The sequence below is a fragment of the Eriocheir sinensis genome, chromosome 42 (assembly GCF_024679095.1).
Source record: "Eriocheir sinensis breed Jianghai 21 chromosome 42, ASM2467909v1, whole genome shotgun sequence".
NCBI classification, from domain to species: domain Eukaryota; kingdom Metazoa; phylum Arthropoda; class Malacostraca; order Decapoda; family Varunidae; genus Eriocheir; species Eriocheir sinensis.
This window is the reverse complement of record NC_066550.1, coordinates 3,209,871-3,232,370: the sequence shown is the minus strand read 5'-3', so window position 1 is coordinate 3,232,370 and position 22,500 is coordinate 3,209,871. Positions and strand designations below refer to the sequence as shown.

The following is a 22,500-nucleotide window of genomic DNA, read 5'->3' as shown; positions in this document are numbered from 1 at the left end:
AGAGGAGGAGGAGGAGGAGAAGGAGGAGGAGGAGGAGGAGGAGGAGGAGGAGACACCAGCACATCCACCAGTGACTGTGGAGGAAAAATGATTGGAGGAGGAAACGTTAAGATTGCCTTGGGAGGAGGAGGAGGAGGAGGAGGAGGAGGAGGAGGAGGAGGGGAAGGAGGAGGAGGAGGAGGGGTCATGAGAGATAGCAGGAAAGTTGATGAAGCAGTGAAGAGGAGGAGGAGGAGGAGGAAGAGGAAGAGGAAGAGGAGGAGGAGGAGTGGTAGACGAAGAAGGAAGAGGACGAGCTTTAGAAGGAGGTGAAACTGTTGGCGGAAGAGGAGGAGGAAGAAGAAGAAGAAGAGGAAAAGGAGGAGGAGGAGGAGGAGGAGGTAAGATGCAGTTTAATGAGGAAAGCTTTTCGTAAATAACCTCTTAATTGAAGGACGGGGGAGAAAAAACTATCATCATTATCATCATCATCATCATTAAACCAAAACCACTCTTCAAATTAGCTTCTTTTACCCCAAGGAGTCACACTGAATCGCCCAGACAGTGATTCAATAGCCCATCGAGTGTCTGGTATAGCCCAATGTGGTTATCAATCTACCTCAATCTGCTACTGACTCTGTTTTTTTTGGGGGGGTGTTACGAGGTGTTAGAGGCAAGTTAGAAGAGCGAGGTTTGGTGTGGGGTTAGTGGAAGGGTTGGTCTAGATGCTGTTAAAATTTGTAAGTCCTAAATCATCTAGAAGTGGGAGAAAATTTGGTCTGGTCCACCCAGCAGTGAATGGGTACCAGGTATTAATCGGGGGTTGTGTCCCGTCTCCTGGGGTCTGTTCCTTTCCCCTTCTGTCTCTCTCCGGCATGACCACAGATGTTGCGCCGACTAAACGAAACTTTCCAACTTTTTTCCCACCCAGCCACATTTCTGATCGCCTGCTCTTCCGTGCTTCCCTGTCCATGTTTCTCTTCCTGCTCCTTCTCCTTCACCTCTCCTCGATGCCTCCTCTTCCTCAACCCCCTCCTGACCCCCCCTCCCCCTCCTGACCCCCCCTCACTCCCCCTCCTGACCCCCTCCCCCCTCCCGGAGCAGGCGCGCGCACGGTGGTCAGCCTCCCCGCCGCTGTTCACTTCTCTGCCTTCAGTTCATCGTTTGACGCCCTGCACCGCGCGCCCTCCTGCCGCTGACCCCCTCCGCCGCCCCCCTCGGCGCCGCGCCCCCCCTCAGGCTCCCACACGCACGTATCCGACACGACGCCCGCCACGCCAGGTAAGACACGCACGCAAAGACGCACGCAATTACGTTTTTTTGTATAGTCACGGGATTGCTATGCTTACTCACACACACACACACACACACACACACACACACACACACACACACACACACACACACACACACAGTTACCTACACAACCCCACCGAAACGCACACACGCTTATGTACACGCAACGCCCAGCTTGATTTTGTGGTTAACGAGTCCAGCTATGAATCCGCCGGCCCCTCGTTCGAATCCCGGTCCGGTCAGTCGACGCTCAACTCACCCAGCGCTTCCTCCTCCTTTCCGGGCAAGTCGATAAATGGGTAGTAAGGTTAGGTTAGGTTAGGTTAGGATAAGTTAGGTAAGGTTAGATTAGGTTAGGTAAGGTTAGGTTAAGTTAGGTTAGATTAGGCTAGATTAGGTTAGGTAAGGTTAGGCTAGGTAAGGTTAGGTTAAGTTAGGTTAGGTTAGATTAGATTAGGTTAGGTGAGGTGAGGTGAGGTTAGGTTAGGTTAGGATAAGTTAGGTAAGGTTAGATTAAGTTAGGTAAGGTTAGGTTAGGTTAGGTTAGATTAGGCTAGATTAGGTTAGGTAAGGTTAGGCTAGGTATGGTTAGGCTAGGTTAGGTTAGATTAGATTAGGTGAGGTGAGGTGAGGTGAGGTGAGGTTAGGTTAAGTTAGGTTAGGTTAGATTAGATTAGGTTAGGTTAGATAGATTAGGCTGAATTAGGCCTGAGGTTAGGTTAAGTTAGGTTAGGTTAGATTAGATTAGATTAGGTTAGGTGAGGTGAGGTGAGGTGAGGTTAGGTTAGGTTAGATTAGGCTAGGTTAGGTTAGGTTGTTAGGTTAGGTTAGATTAGATTAGATTAGATTAGATTAGATTAGGTTAGGTTAGGTTAGGTTAGATTAGATTAGATTAGATTAGGTTAGGTTAGATTATATTAGGTGAGGTTAGGTTAGGTTGGGTTAGGTTACCTGGGGAAACATGGGGAAGGTGAACCGTGGTAACCCTGATGTCACACGGGGTTTGTATATTTCCCCACCACAGACTCAAAGGCAAATGAGCCGGAGATGAACACTGAGGCAACGCGCAGCTATATCGTATGCCCCCAACGTTACCTTACATACATACACAAAAATACGTACTCTCAGGCCTTTCCTTCCTCCTCCTCCTCCTCCTCCTCCTCCTCCTCCTCTTCCTCCTCTTCCTCCTCCTCCTCCTCCTCACTCACTTACACACGTACATGTCACCACTTGAATTTCACGCTCATGTGGGTTTTTATGTGTGTGTGTGTGTGTGTGTGTGTGTGTGTGTGTGTGTGTGTGTGTGTGTGTGTGTGTGTGTGTGTGTGTGTGTGTGTTCCATTATTTTGAAGCTTATTTTTTTTTTCCGGGAATTTTGCTGTTATTTGTTTGTATGTTCGTTCGTGTGTTCATAATATTTCGTTCATTTTCATTTATTTATCGACTAATCTATTTTTTTTTCTTTATTCTTGTTGTCGGTATGTTTATTTTGTGACGATTATCTTATTTCCCTGTTATAATCTTGTCTTTCAATTTCATTCCTTCGATATTTATTTGTTTATCATTTTCTCTATTCACCTGTTTATATATACCTGGTACGTTTATTTTTTTATTTATTATTCTCATTATCTACCAATAAATTTCTTCTCCATCCTTCTTTCCTTCGTTCTTGCTTCATTTCTTTCTTTACTTATTTCTCTGTCAGTGTTTCCATTCGTTAACTCCATCAACCATTCACATTTACAATCTCCTATATCCCTTTTAACCCGCGGATCCATGCACTAAAAACACATACACAATCTCCTATATCCCTTTTAACCCGTGGATCCATGCACTAAAAACACATACACAATCTCCTATATCCCTTTTAATCCGTGGATCCATGCACTAAAAACACATACACAATCTCCTATATCCCTTTTAACCCGCGGATCCATGCACTAAAAACACATACACAATCTCCTATATCATTTTTAACCCGCGGATCCATGCACTAAAAACACATACACAATCTCCTATATCCCTTTTAACCCGTGGATCCATGCACTAAAAACACATACACTATCTCGTAGATAATTTTTAACCAGCTTATACATGCACTAAATACACATACACAATCTCCTATATCCCTTTTAACCCGCGGATTCATGCACTAAAAACACATACACAATCTCCTATATCATTTTTAACCCGCGGATTCATGCACTAAAAACACATACACAATCTCCTATATCATTTTTAACCCGCGGATTCATGCACTAAAAACACATACACAATCTCCTATATCATTTTTAACCCGCGGATTCATGCACTAAAAACACATACACAATCTCCTATATCCCTTTTAACCCGCGGCTCCATGCCCTAAAAACACATACACAATCTCCTATATCCCTTTTAACCCGCGGATTCATGCACTAAAAACACATACACAATCTCCTATATCATTTTTAACCCATAGTTCATGCACTAAAACACATACACAATCTCCTATATCCTTTTAACCGCGGCTCCATGCACTAAACACATACACAATCTCCTATATCATTTTTAAACCGCGGATTCATGCACTAAAAACACATACACAATCTCCTATATCCCTTTTAACCCGCGGATCCATGCACTAAAAACACATACACAATCTCCTATATCCCTTTTAACCCGCGGATCCATGCACTAAAAACACATACACAATCTCCTATATCATTTTTAACCCGCGGATCCATGCACTAAAAACACATACACAATCTCCTATATCCCTTTTAACCCGTGGATCCATGCACCAAAAACACATACACAATCTCCAATATCATTTTTAACCCGCGGATCCATGCACTAAAAACACATACACAATCTCCTATATCCCTTTTAACCCGCGGCTCCGTGTATTAAAAACCGCCGCATTCATTGTCATATTTTCTCCTCTCATCATGGAAAGAATAAAGAAAGGATGAGAGAAAGGAGAGCTTAAAGAATAACAAAGAAAAGTTTAAAGCAAGAAATTCGTTTAATGTGAATGAGTGAGAGGAAAAACAGGATGGATGGAAGGAAAAATTAAAGAATGAAAAAGAGAGAAAGGATGAAGGGAAGAAATGAGAAGTATTTAAGAATGGGTGACGTCATCTCTGCGTTTTTTTCATTCCCGCCAACGTTCTAACAGCGCGCCGACGTTCTATCAGCGCGCCAACGTTCTATCAGCGCGCCGACGTTCTAACAGCGCGCCGACGTTCTATCAGCGCGCCGACGTTCTATCAGCGCGCCGACGTTCTATCAGCGCGCCGACGTTCTATCAGCGCGCCAACGTTCTATCAGCGCGCCAACGTTCTATCAGCGCGCCGACGTTCTATCAGCGCGCCGACGTGCTATCAGCGCGCCAACGTTCTATCAGCGCGCCAACGTTCTATCAGCGCGCCAACGTTCTATCAGCGCGCCGACGTTCTATCAGCGCGCCGACGTTCTATCAGCGCGCCTACGTTCTATCAGCGCGCCGACGTTCTATCAGCGCGCCAACGTTCTAACAGCGCGCCAACGTTCTATCAGCGCGCCGACGTTCTATCAGCGCGCCGACGTTCTATCAGCGCGCCGACGTTCTATCAGCGCGCCGACGTTCTATCAGCGCGCCAACGTCCTAACAGCGCTTCAACGTCCTAACAGCGCTTCAACGTCCTAACAGCGCTTCAACGTCCTAACAGCGCTTCAACGTTCTAACAGCGCTTCAACGTCCTAACAGCGCTTCAACGTCCTAACAGCGCTTCAACGTCCTAACAGCGCTTCAACGTCCTAACAGCGCTTCAACGTCCTAACAGCGCTTCAACGTCCTAACAGCGCTTCAACGTCCTAACAGCGCTTCAACGTCTAACAGCGCTTCAACGTCCTAACAGCGCTTCAACGTCCTAACAGCGCTTCAACGTCCTAACAGCGCTTCAACGTCCTAACAGCGCTTCAACGTCCTAACAGCGCTTCAACGTTCTAACAGCGCTTCAACGTCCTAACAGCGCTTCAACGTTCTAACAGCGCTTCAACGTCCTAACAGCGCTTCAACGTCCTAACAGCGCTTCAACGTCCTAACAGCGCTTCAACGTTCTAACAGCGCTTCAACGTCCTAACAGCGCTTCAACGTCCTAACAGCGCTTCAACGTCCTAACAGCGCTTCAACGTCCTAACAGCGCGCCAACGTCCTAACAGCGCTTCAACGTCGTAACAGCGCTCCAACGTCCTAACAGCGCTTCAACGTCCTAACAGCGCTTCAACGTTCTAACAGCGCTTCAACGTTCTAACAGCGCGCCAACGTCCTAACAGCGCTTCAACGTTCTAACAGCGCGCCAACGTCCTAACAGCGCTTCAACGTTCTAACAGCGCGCCAACGTCCTAACAGCGCTTCAACGTTCTAACAGCGCGCCAACGTCCTAACAGCGCTTCAACGTTCTAACAGCGCGCCAACGTCCTAACAGCGCGCCAACGTCCTAACAGCGCTTCAACGTTCTAACAGCGCGCCAACGTCCTAACAGCGCGCCAACGTCCTAACAGCGCTCTCTAGATTGCGTTTATAATCGTCCGTTTATATTCGTGTAGCTTTCTTTTTGCTATCGGTAGGAATTCGCGCGTTTTTCACTTTCATTTCACCGCAAGAATCCCAACAGAGCTCTCTCATGGCGTTCCTAATCATTGCGTTCTTTTTTTTTATTGGAAGGGATTGGCGCGGTTGGTCACTTATACCTTTCCCATCAGTATCTCTCTCTCTCTCTCTCTCTCTCTCTCTCTCTCTCTCTCTCTCTCTCTCTCTCTCTCTCTCTCTCTCTCTCTCTCTCTCTCTCTCTCTCTCTCTCTCTCTCTCTCTCTCTCTCTCTCTCTCTCTCTCTCTCTCTCGTTGCGGTTTTTTTTATCTTCGCTATTGTATTTTCTTATCGGAAGGACGTCGTATGGTTATCCAATTCCGACAGCATCCTAAGTTGTCGTTCTCTCCTTTCGTTCTTCTTAATCTTGTGTCAATACCGTAGATACATTCAAGAAGAGGTTAGATAAAGCCATGGATGGTGAGGTGAGGTGGGGTTGAGCGTACAGGAGCTGCCTTGTATAGGTCAACCGGCCTCTTGCAGACTCCTTGCGTTCTTATGTTCTTTTGTTCTTATGTTTTTAATCGTGTTTTTTCAATAGTTTTTCTTTATTTTATCAGAAGGGGATTGGCGCGGTTTTTCACTTCTCCCATCGTCAATACCTTAGTCGTCTCTCTGTGTTCCCTAATCGTGCTTTTTCAATAGTTTTTCTTTATTTTATCAGAAGGGGATTGGCGCGGTTTTTCACTTCTATCCCCCGTCAATATCTTAGTTGTCTCTCTGTGTTCCCTAATCGTGTTTTTTCAATAGTTTTTCTTTATTTTATCAGAAGGGGGATGGGCGCGGTTTTTCTCTTACTTCCCCCGTCAATATCTTAGTTGTCTCAGTGTTCCCTAATCGTGTTTTTTCAATAGTTTTTCTATATTTTATCAGAAGGGGATTGGCGCGGTTTTTCACTTTCTTCCCCCGTCAATATCTTAGCTGTCTCTTTCTGTGTTCCCTAATCGTGTTTTTTCAATAGTTTTTCTATATTTTATCAGAAGGGGATTGGTGCGGTTTTTCACTTCTATCCCCCGTCAATATCTTAGCTGTCTCTCTGTGTTCCCTAATCGTGCTTTTTCAATAGTTTTTCTTTATTTTATCAGAAGGGGATTGGCGCGGTTTTTCACTTCTATCCCCCGTCAATATCTTAGCTGTCTCTCTGTGTTCCCTAATCGTGTTTTTTCAATAGTTTTTCTTTATTTTATCAGAAGGTGTATGGGCGCGGTTTTTCTCTTACTTCCCCCGTCAATATCTTAGCTGTCTCTTTCTGTGCTCCCTAATCGTGTGCTTTTAACAGTTTTTCTTTATTTTATCAGAAGGGGATTGGCGCGGTTTTTCACTTCTATCCCCCGTCAATATCTTAGTTGTCTCTCTGTGTTCCCTAATCGTGTTTTTTCAATAGTTTTTCTATATTTTATCAGAAGGGGACTGGCGCGGTTTTTCACTTTCTTCCCCCGTCAATATCTTAGCTGTCTCTCTGTGTTCCCTAATCGTGCTTTTTCAATAGTTTTTCTTTATTTTATCAGAAGGGGATTGGCGCGGTTTTTCACTTCTATCCCCCGTCAATATCTTAGCTGTCTCTCTGTGTTCCCTAATCGTGCTTTTTCAATAGTTTTTCTTTATTTTATCAGAAGGAGTATGGGCGCGGTTTTTCACTTCTATCCCCCGTCAATATCTTAGCTGTCTCTCTGTGTTCCCTAATCGTGCTTTTTCAATAGTTTTTCTTTATTTTATCAGAAGGGGATTGGCGCGGTTTTTCACTTCTATCCCCCGTCAATATCTTAGCTGTCTCTCTGTGTTCCCTAATCGTGCTTTTTCAATAGTTTTTCTTTATTTTATCAGAAGGGGATGGGCGCACTTTTTCAGTACTATCCTCGTCATCATCTTAAGTTGTCTCTGTGTTTCCTAATCGTGCGCTTTCAATGTTTTTTTTACTTTTGTTTTTATTGGAAAGGATTGGCGAGGTTTTTCATTCACCTTCTCCGGCAGCCTCTTTAGATTAGCGGTCTCTTTGCGCTCTTGTTAAATGTGTGTTTATGATTTCTCGTTTTTCATCGTTCGCTTTTAATCGTTTTTTTTTTATTATTATTATTATTATCGGAAGGGGTTAGCGCGGTTGTTCACTTTCATTTCCCGGCAGCATCGTAAGTTGTCGCTTTTTGTGTGTTCTAAATCAATGCGGTTTTTTTTTGCATTAGAAGTTGAAGCGATCATTCACTGTTCCCTTTCCCTGCAGTATCCTAAGTTGTCTCTCTCTCTCTCTCATTGCATTCTTGATCACTGCGGGGTTTTCTTTTTTTTTTATCGGAAGGGATTGGCGCGTTTCCTCACTCACCTTTCTCTGCATCATCCCAAGTTCTCTCTCTCTCTCTCTCTCTCTCTCTCTCTCTCTCTCTCTCTCTCTCTCTCTCTCTCTCTCTCTCTCTCTCTCTCTCTCTCTCTCTCTCTCTCTCTCTCTCTCTCTCTCTCTCTCTCTCTCTCTCTCTCTCTCTCTCTCTCTCTCTCTCTCTCTCTCACACACACAATAGCGCTCTCATTGCGTTTCTAATCATCGCGTTATTTATTTTTTCATCGGAAGAGAATTATCGGTCACTCACTCGCGCACCTCTCCGCCAGCATGCTAAGTTGGAGTTCTATTTGCGCTCCTAATCGTGCAGTTCTCTTTCTTTTTATCTGTAATGGCGCGGTTCCTCATGTCACTTTCCTCTTCTGGTAACATCTGAGGTTGGTGTTCTCTTTGTGCTCAATATCGTGCGTTCTTTTTTCTTTATCATCAGGAGGGATTCGCGCGCTTGTTCATTTTCCTTTTCCGGCAGCATTTTAGGCTTGCGGTCTTTTTGCGTTCGTATTAACCGTGTGTTTATAATTTAGCGTTATTAATTGTTCGGTTTTAATCGTGCCTTTCTGATCTTGCGGTTTTTTTGTTTTCTTTTCTTCGGAAGGAAATCGGTCGGTTATTCACTTACTTTTCCCGTCGGTGTCTCAGGGGCTGTGTTCGCCGCCTTGCCGGACGTGTGTGCTGACGTAGCCCAAGAACAAAATATTGTAATGTATGTTTAAGATTATAAGTAAACAAATACACACAAACACAAGCAAACAAACACGTAGGTCACATTTAAAATATCAAAATTATAGTAATGTGTAGGTTCATGCAAGGAGTTTGTGTACTACATTATTGGAAGGCGCAACACATTGATGCGGCGTTAGTTCTTCAGGCACCAGACGCACACCGCATAGACCAAACATCCTGGGACCGCCGGCGGCCCCTTGTGTGTACCGTGTGGTGTGGTGTGTGGGTGTAGTCGGTGTGCTGTGTGTTTTGAGCGGCGGTCAGCCCGGCGGCCTGGGCGTCAGCGGCAGCACAGCCCCGCCGCCCGCCAGGCAGCGGCAGCCAGCAAAACCCTGACGGGCCCGGAATACCCGTCAGCAATGCCCAGCGCTTTCCTGTCGTGCCCTGCGGCCAGGCACGCGGCACCGGGGCAGGACGGGGCCAGGCTGGCGTGTGGCCCCGCAGCACACCACTGTGACACCAGCGGCGCGCCGCCATGGCCGGCCGGCAAGGCCTCGCAGAGACGCCGACTCGCCGCGGCCGCTCTGGACTTGGCGCCCCGCACTGGCCTGGGCGGCCTGCTCGGTAGACCCAGCGATGCTGCAGCTGGACTACCTCTGGCTCCCGCAGGGTGTCAGCGTACTCGGGGCCTCCTGCCCTCCTATTAGTCAGCAGCCCGGCCAGCTGTCTTTTGTTGGGGCAGAAAGGTTTGCCAGCACAACGCCGATACGAGCAGCAGCTGGAGTTTCATCGTAAAGTTCCTTCACGTCGGCGGATGTTTCGTAATACAGAACCCCGTGCCCGGCGGGCCCAGCGTGTGTGTGTGTGTGTGTGTGTGTTATCCGCTCACTGGCCGATGTCTCTTGAGACGTTTTTTGCTCTTGTATTTTTTCGATCATTTATCGCTGACCCCGACGACTGACGCCACGACGACTGTCGGTAGTACTGCTGCTGCTGCCGATGACCTACTTCTCCTCCCCCTCCCCCTCCCCCTCCCCCTCCTCTACTCCTCCTCGTCCAGTAGCTAGTACAGTATTGAGAGCGGTGGTAAGGTGCTTGTGATGGTGGTAGTAGTAGTAGTAATTTTACTACTACTACTACTACTACTACTACTACTACTACCACTACTACTACTACCACTACTACTACTATCACCGTCAAGGATAATATGAGGCAGAGGAAAAGATAAGAAAAATAAGAAAAGATAAGAAACAAAGAAAAGCAACGAAGGAGGAGGAAGGAGGAACAGGAGGAAGAGGAGGAGCTGAAGGACTGAAGGAGGAGGCGGAGGAGGAGGTGTAGGCTTCCGTTTGTGTTAGCAGGAGTGTGGTCTCATATTTTTATTTCCCTATTTTTCTTGTGGATAAAATGTGTGTGTGTGTGTGTGTGTGTGTGTGTGTGTGTGCGTGTGTGTATAACTGATCATTTAATACACACCTAAGAACAAAACACAAACACACACAAGGATATAAGGACACTACAGAGGCCAGACAGACAGACAGACAGACAGACAGACGGCCTACACACGGCAGCTCCAGAGTGGCTTATGGCTCAGTTTCCTTCCCATCCACAGCCCCATCCAACATCCATTTAAAGGTTCCAGTCATGTTCGCCTCTACCACACACCTGCTAAGTTTGTTCCACTCACCGACCAACCTGGGGAGGCGGTGGTTGAGTGGTCAGCGTGATGGCGCTACGTTCAAGTGCGTTCAAGCAGACGCACGTTCTCGTCTTAACCACCGCGATAAACAAGTTGGCAATTTTTCAGTCACCGCCGAGTGGCCTAAGACTACCCACATGCTGTCCTTAACCCGGTAGCAGCGACGGACCAAGTTTGTGGCTTTACCGTGTAGCAGCGACGGCCCAAATTTGTGGCTTTACCGTGTAGCAGCGACGGGCCAAATTTGTGGCTTTACCGTGTAGCAGCGACGGCCAAGTTTGTGGCTTTACCGTGTAGCAGCGACGGGCTAAGTTTGTGGCTTTACCGTGTAGCAGCGACGGGCTAAGTTTGTGGCCTTACCGTGTAGCAGCGACGGGCCAAATTTTTGCCATGATATAAACCCCCCAAAATAGATGATACATAAACTGATCACAAATGAGTTGATATATATTATAAAATGGTTTGCGTGAGTGAAGATTTTTACTCATTTTCTCGCTTAGAGGGACCATTTAGAAACATGAATCAACAAGTCGGTAATTTTTCAGTCACCGTCGAGTGGGATGAAAATGAATGAAAACAAAACTATGGGAAGTAAAAAGGAAAATACAAAAGCGGAAGAAAGTGAAGAAAACTAGGAAAGGAAATCAAGAAAATGAGAAAAAATTAAAACGCTATATGAGGAAGGAAAATGGAAAAAAATAGAAGGAAATAACAAATAAAAAATGAAAAAAAGTGAAGAATATAAACGGAAAAATGTATAAAGACTAGGAATTAAAAATGAAAATGAAAAATAGAAAGAAAATAGAGGAATGCGTGTAAAGAAATAAAGAAAATAAAGAAGAAAAATGAGAAAATAATGGAAATAAACGGAAAAGGAAGAATAGAAGGAAATAACAGGAAAGGAGGAGAAGAAATAAAGATAGGAAAGAAAAGGAAAAAATAACAAGAGAAATAAATAAAGAAAAAGAAGGAAAATAAGAAAATAATGGAAATAAACGGAAAAGGAAGAATGGAAGGAAATAACAGGAAAGGAGGAGAAGAAATAAAGATAGGAAAGAAAAGGAAAAAAATAACATTAGAGAAAGAGAATGAAAAGAGAAATATCAAAGGAGGAAAAAAAAATAAAAAAAGCAAAGAAAATATACGTAAAAAAAGTAAGAGAAAGGAAGAATAGGAAGAAGTATTAGAAGAATCTCCCCCCTTCCTCTGTCACCCCCTCCCCCCCCTCCCCCCCATATCCTTTTGGTTTCCCTTAAAAGTCTATGGTGAGGAACTTTGTCGAACGCTTCACTAAAATCAAGATGTATGTAATTTTTCGTCCGTATCTGCCCCTTCGTGTTATTTTTTTCTCTCTCTCTCTCTCTCTCTCTCTCTCTCTCTCTCTCTCTCTCTCTCTCTCTCTCTCTCTCTCTCTCTCTCTCTCTCTCTCTCTCTCTCTCTCTCTCTCTCTCTCTCTCTCTCTCTCTCTCTCTCTCTCTCTCTCTCTCTCTCTCTCTCTCTCTCTCTCTCTCTCTCTCTCTCTCTCTCCTTTCCATCTCATTTCCCTCCCTCGTTTTCCTCTCTTCCCTCTATCTTCTCCATTATCCTCTCCCCTGTATTTTTCTTTCCCTCAAACTCTTTCCTCTTCTTCTCTCACCCTTTCTTTATCCTCCACCCTCTCTGCCACTCTTTTCACCCACTTAACTTCCTCTTTCACATTTTCTTTCCCTTCCTCCCTTTCCCTCTCGCCCTTTTCACCTATGTAATTTTCTGCTTTTTCTCTCACCCTTTCATTATCTTTCACCCTCTCCGTTTCACCCTTTTCACCCTCCATCTTACGCAGTACTTATCAACTTACATTACTCCTACGCCATACAGCCCAGTTATCCTTTGCTAGTGTAGGATATGATGCTGGGGAAAGGGGTATGGAAGGGGGGGAGATTAGAAGATCGTGTGGATGGGAGAAGGGAAGAGGAATTTGGGGAGGAATAGATGCGGGGTTTTTTTTTTTTTTTTTTTTTTTCCTTTTTTTTCTATGGTGCGAGAAAATAAGAATAACGTCAACGTCAATTTTGTAAACCTTTACGAAGCCCATCCAACATTATCATCATCATCATCATCATTAGGTCAACATCAGCTGCACCTTAACCCCTTGACCGCGGATTTCCTACAAGAAGACATCACCAAGCTACAGGAGTGGGACAAAAAGTGGCTGCTACAATTCAATGAAGAAAAATGTTAAGTCCTGCACCTTGGGAGGGGATATCCAGCACACCAATACCACATGGGAAACACTCCACTATCCACCACAAAGGCAGAGAAAGACCTGGGAGTGTGTGTTACCAGGCTACCAGTGAAGGGATATCCAGCACACCAATACCACATGGGAAACACTCCACTATCCACCACAGAGGCAGAGAAAGACATGGGACTTTATGTTACCAGGCTACCAGTGAAGGGATATCCAGCACACCAATACCACATGGGAAACACTCCACTATCCACCACAGAGGCAGAGAAAGACCTGGGACTTTATGTTACCAGGCTACCAGTGAAGGGATATCCAGCACACCAATACCACATGGGAAACACTCCACTATCCACCACAAAGGCAGAGAAAGACCTGGGAGTGTGTTTTACCAGGCTACCAGTGAAGGGATATCCAGCACACCAATACCACATGGGAAACACTCCACTATCCACCACAGAGAAAGACATGGGAGTGTGTGTTACCAGGCTACCAGTGAAGGCGAAATCCATGCCAATCGCAGCGGACGGGTTAAAGACACGAAAAGAACACACCCCCAACGTCAATTTTGTGAACCTTTACGAAGACCATCCAACATCATCATCATCATCATCATTAGGTCAACATCAGCTGCACCTTAATCACCTCCTCAGAAAATACCTTTACCTGGGAGTGGGTTTAGCGGCGGTGATGACGGCGGGGAGCGGGTCGACGGCGGGGCGGCAGGAACGAATTGTATTATCCCAGCGCTGCCACCAGTTTTCACCGCCCCGCCGCCGCCGCCGCCGCCGCTGGTCACAAACACTCCATAATTGACGACGTGAAGGGTCATTGGTGTGCCGGTGACCTGTGTGTGTGTGTGTGTGTGTGTGTGTGTGTGTGTGTGTGTGTGTGTGTGTGAGAGAGAGAGAGAGGAAGGTGATGATGGAAAAGGGGTATTAAGGGGAAGAAATGGGAAGGAGAAGTGTGTGTGTGTGTGTGTGTGTGTGTGTGTGTGTGTGTGTGTGTGTGTGTGTGTGTGTGTGTGTGTACGATAAAAGAAGCGGTCACCAGGATGTCGTTTCTCATAATATTTCGTACATCTTTTATTTATATTTATTTATTTATTTACTACTTATTTATTTATTATTTTACCTTGCAAGTGATTAGAGCAAATATTATAGGGATTATAGTGTGTGTGTGTGTGCGTGTGTGTGTGTGTGTGTGTGTGTGTACAGAACATCATGTAGGAAGAACAGTGCCCAGACTCTTACACTTAACATTAGAAAAAAAAAAATAAACAATAATAAATAATAAGAGAGAGAGAGAGTTGGTATAGGCAAACAGATAAAAAGGTTGGGAAGAAAGGAGGAAAGGGAGGAGGTTAGGGAAAAGGAGGAGAGAGGATTGACAGAGGAGGGAGGAGGGGCGAGGAAGAAGGGGAGGAAAAAGGAGAAGTTAGGTATGGGAAGATGGGGAGAAAAGAGGGAGGAGAGAAGGGAATGGAGAATGTATATGGAGAGAGAGAGAGAGAGAGAGAGAGAGGTGGAGGGGGGGCAGAGTCTAACCAGTGCATGCGTATAAACTAACAATGAGACTAATTGATAAGTGGTATTCGAGTCCACGCCAGTACTGCAATTATAAAGTGTGTGTGTGTGTGTGTGTGTGTGTGTGTGTGTGTGTGTGTGTGTGTGTGTGTGTGTAGGGATGGTGGAAGAGGAGAGAGAAAAAAAAAAAGGGGAGATGCGGTTTTGAATTTGTGAGTGATTGAGAGATGATGCTGGGAGGAGAGATGAGAAAGAGGGATGCTGGGGAAGGGGAATTAAGGGGAGGAAAGTTAGTAGATGGGGAAAGGGGAATTGAGATAAAGATAGAGATAAGAAGAATGTGAGGGAAAAAAAGGAAGAAAAAGGAGAAGGAGAAGAGAGGAGATGGGGAGGAAAATTAGTTGTATATATTGTATGGGGATGCTGAGAAAGGGGATTTGAGGGTAGGAGAGGAGGAGAAGAATAAGCAGATACATTTATAAACAAGATGAAAAACGCAACAAACACACAAACAAGCAAACAAACAAACAAATAAACAAACCTAACATAACCAACTCACTAACAAACAAACAAAGAAATAAACAAAACAAACAAACCTAACATAACCAACTCACTAACAAACAAACAAACAAACAACAAACAAACAAAGAAACAAAGAAACAAACAACAAACAAACCTAACATAAACAAACAAAATCATCACCTACATACATAACCTTAACTAACAAACAAACAAACAAACAAACCTAACCTCACGTTCTCTATCTTCCCCAGCGTCGCCAAAGAGGAGAGGAACAAACAAACAAACAAACAAACAAAAACGTTCTCTACCAAGGTCACCAAGAGGGGCTAGATTGACCTTCGCGATGGTGACCTCCGGGGGTGTCACCTTGACCTGACCCCCCACCCCCACCCCCTTGGACCCCCCCCTCCACCCCTTCCCCTTCATCACCATTCCCCGTGAGAGCTGATGATGGTGATGATTGTTACCTGAGGAGTGTGAGGACAGGTAAGTTGATGATTGTTGTTGTTGTTGATGTTGTTGTTGTTTTTCTTATAATTCTTCTTTTTTTTCTTCTTTTTCTTCTAATTATTCTTTTTCTTTTTCTTTCTTCTTTTTCAAGTTTTTCTTCTTATTATTCCAAGTCTTTTTTTTTCTTCTTCTTAATTCTGCTACTTCTTCTTCCTTTCTTTTTTTTTCTCACTATTATTACAACCATTATTTTTGTTATTATTTGTTATTGTTATTGTTGTTTACGTGGTTGTTTTGGTACAAATAAGGGAGCTGTTTGCTTCTGCCAATACGATAGACACATTAAAAAAAATAGATTAGATAAATTCATGAATGGTGACGTTAGGTGGGGTTAGGTTCACAGGAGCTGCCTTATACAGGACCACCAGCCTCTTGCAGACTACTTATTTTCATAGATACTACTACTACTACTACTACTACTATTACTACTACTACTACTACTACATCTGCAAATAGTCAAACCTCCTCTTTACTGCCACTACCACCACCACCACCACCACAACAACAACAACAACAATAACAACAACAACAACAACAACAACAACAACAGCAACAACAACCCTACCTAAATCTCTCTTTCTATACATAACTATTGTAGACAACCATTAAAAATATTCTTGGTACGATATATTTACTCCCATTGAGAGAGAGAGATCCCCCTCTTATCTTCCCCCAATTAGGCCTCCAATCCCCACACAGACACACGCTTACCAAAGTATTCGCTAATCCCCGGATCAGGCGCTTTGTGGCTAGTTATGCTAATCGCTGACAGAGAGAGGTAAATGAAAGGTTGATATGGGGAATAGCAAGGGATTGGGGGAAGAGGAAAGGTGGGGAGGGATGAGTGGGAAGGAGGAGGAGGGGGGGAGTTAGGTAAGAGAGGGTTGATTTTTGGAATAGTAAGAGATTGGGGGAGAGGAAAAGTGGGGAGGAAGATGAAGGGGGAGGAGGAGGAGGAGGGGGGGGGAGTCAGGTAAGAGAAGAAGAAAACATTGATGAGCGAAATAAAAGAGAAAAAACAACAACGGCTTAAAAAAACAAAACAAGAAAAACAATATTGATGATTGATAAGCAAAAATAAAAAAGCGACTATGAAAAAGAAGAAAAAAACATTGAAATTTGAAAGAGAAAATAACGAAACACACACACACACACACACACACACACACACACACACACACACACACACACACACACACACACACACACACACACACACACTAACAAACGGATAGATAAAAACAACAGGTGTATTAGCGAAGGATTACCTGAGGCCCTGATAGATTACCTTTAATTTGCGTGGCGGTGGTGGTGGTGGTGGTGTGGTGGTGATATGGTGGTGGTGGTGGTGTGGTGGTGATATGGTGGTGGTGGTGGTGGTAGTGGTAGTGATTGTGGTGGTGGGATCTTACCTTACCTTTACCTATCCTTACCTTACCTTACCTTACCTTACCTTACCTTAACTCACCGTACCTTACCTTACCTAACCTTACCTTACCTTACCTTTCCTTACCTTACCTTACCTTACCTCACCTTACCTTACCTTACCTTACCTTGCTTCACCTTACCTTACCTCACCTTACCTTACCTAACCTAACCTAACCTAACCTTACCTCACCTAACCTTACCTTACCTTACCTTACCTTACCTTACCTTACCTTACCTTACCTTACCTAACCTTACCTTACCTTACCTTACCTTACCTTACTTAACCTAACCTAACCTAACCTAACCTCACCTTACCTAACCTTTCCTTACCTCTCCTTACCTTACCTGACCTTAACTTATATTACCTTCCGTACACCACAGGCTGAAAAGGCCAATGCTACGGAGAGGAGCACTGAGGCCACGCGAAGCTTATCGGATGCCCAAACTCTACCTTTCCGTACCCCAAAAAATAATATCCAAAAAATATTATAGTTTGAAAATATGAAATCGGGGAGAGTTTTGGACCTTTTTTAAATCATCTGTTCTTCTTCTTCTTCTTCTTCTTCTTCTTCTTCCTCATCTTATTATTATTATTATTATTTTTATTATTATTATTATTATTATTATTATTATTATTATTATTATTATTATTATTATTATTATTATTATTATTATTATTATTATTATTATTATTATTATTATTATTATTATTATTATTATTATTATTATTATTATTATTATTATTATTATTATGTGTGTGTGTGTGTGTGTGTATTATTATCATCATCATTCCTTTTCAACTCACTGGTCTTTGTCCAGGTGTGTGTCAATGTAATGTGTGTGTGTGTGTGTGGGGGGGGTCCTGAAGGATGTCCCTGGCTCGTTATGGCAAAGGCAAGTGTTTATAGTGGCGCCATCTTGCTTAACTCATGCCGCCCCCTGAGCTCATCTTTGATCGTCTTCTCTAATCTAATCTAACCTAATCTTTCTCCTCCTATTCCTCCTCCTCCTCCTCCTCCTCCTCCTCCTTCTTTTCTTTCTTCTCTTGCCACACCAAACTAACCTCACCTCCTCCTCCTCCTCCTCCTCCTCCTCCTCCTCCTCCTCCTCCTCCTCCTCCTTCTTTTCTTTCTTCTCTTGCCCCACCAAACTAACCTAACCTCTTCTTCCTCCTCCTCCTCCTCCTCCTCCTCCTCCTCCTCCTCCTCCTTTTTCTTTCTTCACTTGCCACACCAAACTAACCTAACCTAACCTCCTCCTCCTCCTCCTCCTCCTCCTCCTCCTCCTTCTTTCCTTTCTTCTCATGCCACACCAAACTAACTTCTAACCCTAACCTAACCTAACCTCCTCCTCCTCCTACTCCTCCTCCTCCTCCTCCTCCTCCTCCTCCTCCTCCTTCTTTTCTTTCTTCTCTTGCCACACCAAACTAACCTAACCTAACCTAACCTAACCTCCTCCTCCTCCTCCTCCTCCTCCTCCTCCTCCTCCTCCTCCTTTTCTTTCTTCTCTTGCCACACCAAACTAACCTAACCTAACCTAACCTAACCTAACCTAACCTCCTCCTCCTCCTCCTCCTCCTTTCTTTCTTTCTTCTCTTGCCACACCAACCTAACCTAACCTCACCTCCTCCTCCTCCTCCTCCTCCTCCTCCTCCTCCTCCTTCTTTTCTTTCTTCTCTTGCCACACCAAACAAACCTAACCAAACCTAACTTCTAACCTCCTCCTCCTCCTCCTCCTCCTCCTCCTCCTCCTCCTTCGTTCCTTTCTTCTCTTGCCACACCAAACTAACCGAACCTAACCTAACCTAACCTAACCTCCTCCTCCTCGTCCTCCTCCTCCTCCTCCTCCTCCTCCTCCTCCTTCTTTTCTTTCTTCTCTTGCCACCAAACTAACCTAACTTCTGAATCTTCTTCTAACCTCCTCCTCCTCCTCTTCCTGCTCCTCCTCCACCTCCTCCTCCTCCTCCTCCTCCTCCTCCTTCTTTTCTTTCTTCTCTTGCCACACCAAACTAACCTAACCTAACCTAACCTAACCTAACCTCCTCTTTGTTTTCATAATTACTCCATTCAGAGAGTCCGGGTTGATAGGTGATCTTCAGGACAGCATGTAGGTAGTTTTAAGCCACTCCACGGTGACTCAAAAATCTTAGCTTCTCTCGGCGGGCGGAACACGAACCCTTGTCCACCTGTACGCCGCGCCCTCACACTAACCACTCAGCCACCGCCTCCCCATGTTGAGTATAAAGAGAAGTCAGGTAGAGATTTGCACCTTGGAGCTTAGTCTGTCACTGTTACCTGTCCGGCCCACCTGTCCGGCCCACCTGCCTCAACGTGTGTGTGTGTGTGTGTGTGTGTGTGTGTGTGTGTGTGTGTGTGTGTGTGTGTGTGTCTCCCTCCCGATCTGCTTTAAATTGCGTTAGCTGCCGTTTGCCGCTCGTTGTGGCCAGCTTTCATGTTCCGCTGGGCCGCCTAACTCAATAAGGGGCCTGCTGGAACCTGTGATACTACTACTACTACAACTACTACTACTACTACTACTACTACTACTACTACTACTGATAATGATGATGATGATGATGATGATACAACAGCAATAACAACACTATTACCATCACTAACAATACCATTACCATAAAGATAACAAAGATTACCACTACTACTACTATTACTACTACTACTACTACTACTACTACTACTACTACTACTTTTTACAACAAAGGAGACAGCTCAAGGGCACAAAAAAAGGAAACAATAATAAAAAAAAAGCCCGCTACTCGCTGCTCCTAAACTACTACTACTACTACTACTACTACTACTACTATTAATACTATTGGTGCTATTGTTTCTCCTGGTTCCTGAATCTAGATAGTCTTTCCTCCTTTACCTCCTCCTCCTCCTCCTCCTCCTCCTCTTCCTTTCCTCATCTCTTACACCTAACTAATCTAACCTAATCTTCCTCCTCCTCCTCCTCCTCCTCCTCCTCCTTCTTTTCCTTCTTCTCTTGCCATACCAAACTAACCTAACCTAACGTAACCTAACCTAACCTCCTCCTCCTCCTCCTCCTCCTCCTCCTCCTTTATTTTCATGATTACTCCACTCATTGTTGCTCGTCCTCCTCCTCCTCCTCCTCCTCCTCCTCCTCCTCCTCCTCCACTACCACCCCAGCTTCTCCTCCTCTTCTTCGTCTTCCTCCTCTTCCTTGTCCTCTTGCATCTTCTCTTCTTCCTCCTCTTCCTCCTCATGTATAGATTTTCACTCTTAAACGCCTCCTCTTCCTATCTTCTCTCTTCTCCCCACCAGCTCTGTATCTCTCCCCTCTCCCCCCTCTCTCTCTCTCTCTCTCTCTCTCTCTCTCTCTCTCTCTCTCTCTCTCTCTCTCTCTCTCTCTCTCTCTCTCTCTCTCTCTCTCTCTCTCTCTCTCTCTCTCTCTCTCTCTCTCTCTCTCTCTCTCTCTCTCTCTCTCTCTCTCTCTCTCTCTCTCTCTCTCTCTCTCTCTCTCTCTCCCCTCTCCGATGGAATAACAAAGAGAGGGAAAATAAGGATATAAACCTTATTTTCTTAACCCGATAACCCGATTTCGTGTGTGTGTGTGTGTGTGTGTGTGTGTGTAACAAGGGAGCTTAAGTAGAAGTAGTAGTAGTAGTAGTAGTAGGAGGAGGAGGTGGTGGTGATGGTAATGGTGGTAGTGATGTGATTTTTATTTATTTTTACAAGTTAGGCCTATAGTGCTGGTAGGCTGTCTTGGTTAGCCCTGGTGGTCGGCCTCAGCGCGTTAGTGGCACGGGCAAATGTTTACAGTGACGCCATCTCGCTGATCCCACGCTGCCCCCCCCACCCCCCACCCCCCCGGAACTCATCACTCACCCTCTTTAATGTTGATCTCGAGCCCGGGTTGATAGGTGGTCTTGTGGGTAGTCTTAGGCCGCTCCACAATGACCGATGATTGCAGTGGTGATGATAGTGATGATGATGATGATGATGATGACTATATTGGTGGTGAGAATGGTGGTGATGGTGGTGGTGGTGGTGGTGGTGGTAGTGGACACACCCTGGTCGCTCTAACACCACCACCACCACCGCCGTGTCCCGCAGGTGTGAGAAAGCGACTAATTAGCAATGCAGGTGCGCGCCCATCTCTCGCCGCGCTCAGGTAAGTGTGTTTCACGTCAATTTAACATTTACCACAATTTTGACAACCTCCCTCCCCTTACCTTCCTCCTCCCTCCCTTGCCTCTCCCCTCCCCCCTTCTTCCTCTCTCCTCTGTACCGTCCACTCCCTTCCCCTCCTCCCTCCCTGTCCTCTCCCCTCCCCCCTTCTTCCTCTCTCCTCTGTACCGTCCACTCCCTTCCCCTCCTCCCTCCCCCCATCCCTTCTCCTCTCCCCCCTTCCCTTCTCCTCTGTACCCTCCTCTCCGTTCCCCTCTCCCTCCTCCGCTTTTTCCTCTCCCCTCCTCCCTTCTCCTCCTCTGCCCCATCCCCCCCTCTCCTCTGTCCCCTACGCTCCCTTCCTCCCTTCCTCCCCTCTCTTCCCCCTCCCTCTCCTCCTCCTCCTCCCTCCTTCCCTCTCCTCCTTCCTCCCCTCTTTCCTCCTCCCTTTCCCTCTCTCTCCTCTCTCCCTCTCCTCCCCTCTTTCGTGCACTTTCCCTCCCTCCCTCTCCCTCTCTCTCTCCCTTTTTTTCCTCTCCTTTTCTCTTTTCCCATTCTCGTTCTTCTTGTTTTCCTTGTTCCTCTTTCTTCCTCTTTCTCTCTTCTTTTCTCTTCATCTTTTTTTTTTGTCTATAAAGTATCGATCTATTTCTCTTCCTCCTCCTCCTCCTCCTCTTCCTCCTCCTCTTCGTCCTCCCTTTTCCCTTCCCTCTTTTCCTCTTCCTCCTCCTCCTCCTCCTCCTCTTTCGCTCCCTTCCCTTCGTCCCTTCCTCATTCACTCCCTTTCTCTTTTTTTTTTCTCTTTCATCTCTTTCTCTCCTGTCTCCCCTCCTTCTCCTCCTCCTCCTCCTCCTCCTCCTCCTCCTCTTCCCTCCTCCTCCTCTCATTATGAATCTATGGATGACTTTTCGTACATTCAAAACTTGATAAAAAAAAGTCAGAGAGAGAGAGAGAGAGAGAGAGAGAGAGAGAGAGGAAAAAACTGCTTGCGTCTAAAAGTTTCATTGTTTTATGTTTAGTTTCCTTCCTCTGTTTCTTCCCTTCCCTTCCCTTCCCTTTCTTTCCCTTCCCTTCCCTTCCCCTTCCCTTTCTTTCCCTTCCTCCTCCCTTCTCTTCCCTTTCCTTCTCTTCCCTTCCCTTCCCTTCCCTTCCCTTCCCTTCCCCTTCCCTTTCTTTCCCTTCCTTCCTTCCTTCCTTTCTTTCCCTTCCTTCCTTCCTTCATTTCTTTCCCTTCCTTCCTTCCTTCCTTACTTTCTTCCTTTCCTTCCTTCCTTCCTTTCTTCCCTTTCTTCCTTCCTTCCTGTTTCCCTTTCTTCCCTTCCTTCCTTCCTTTCTCTTTCCCTTCCTTCCCTTCCTTCCTTCCTTCCTGTTTCCCTTTCTTCCTTCCTTTCCTATTCCCCTTTCTTCCCTTCCTTCCTTCTTTCTTTCCTTCGTTTCCTTCTCTTCCCTTCCTTCCTTCCCTTTCTTTCCTTTCCTTCCTTTCTTCCTTCCTTCTCTTCCCTTCCCATCCCTCCCTTCTCATCCTTCCTTCCTTCCTTCCCTTCCTTTCTTCCTTCCCTTCCT

General features: G+C 45.4%; 1 long non-coding RNA gene across 1 annotated transcript in view; it reads left to right on the top strand.

The window, feature by feature from the left end:
* LOC127009830 (uncharacterized) overlaps positions 1-22,500 on the top strand; it is a 68,157-nt gene that overhangs the window by 10,287 nt on the left and 35,370 nt on the right. Inside the window, exon 2 of the long non-coding RNA XR_007762467.1 lies at positions 15,106-15,340. This is a non-coding gene — a long non-coding RNA (uncharacterized LOC127009830). The remainder of the gene's footprint in view (positions 1-15,105; positions 15,341-22,500) is intronic.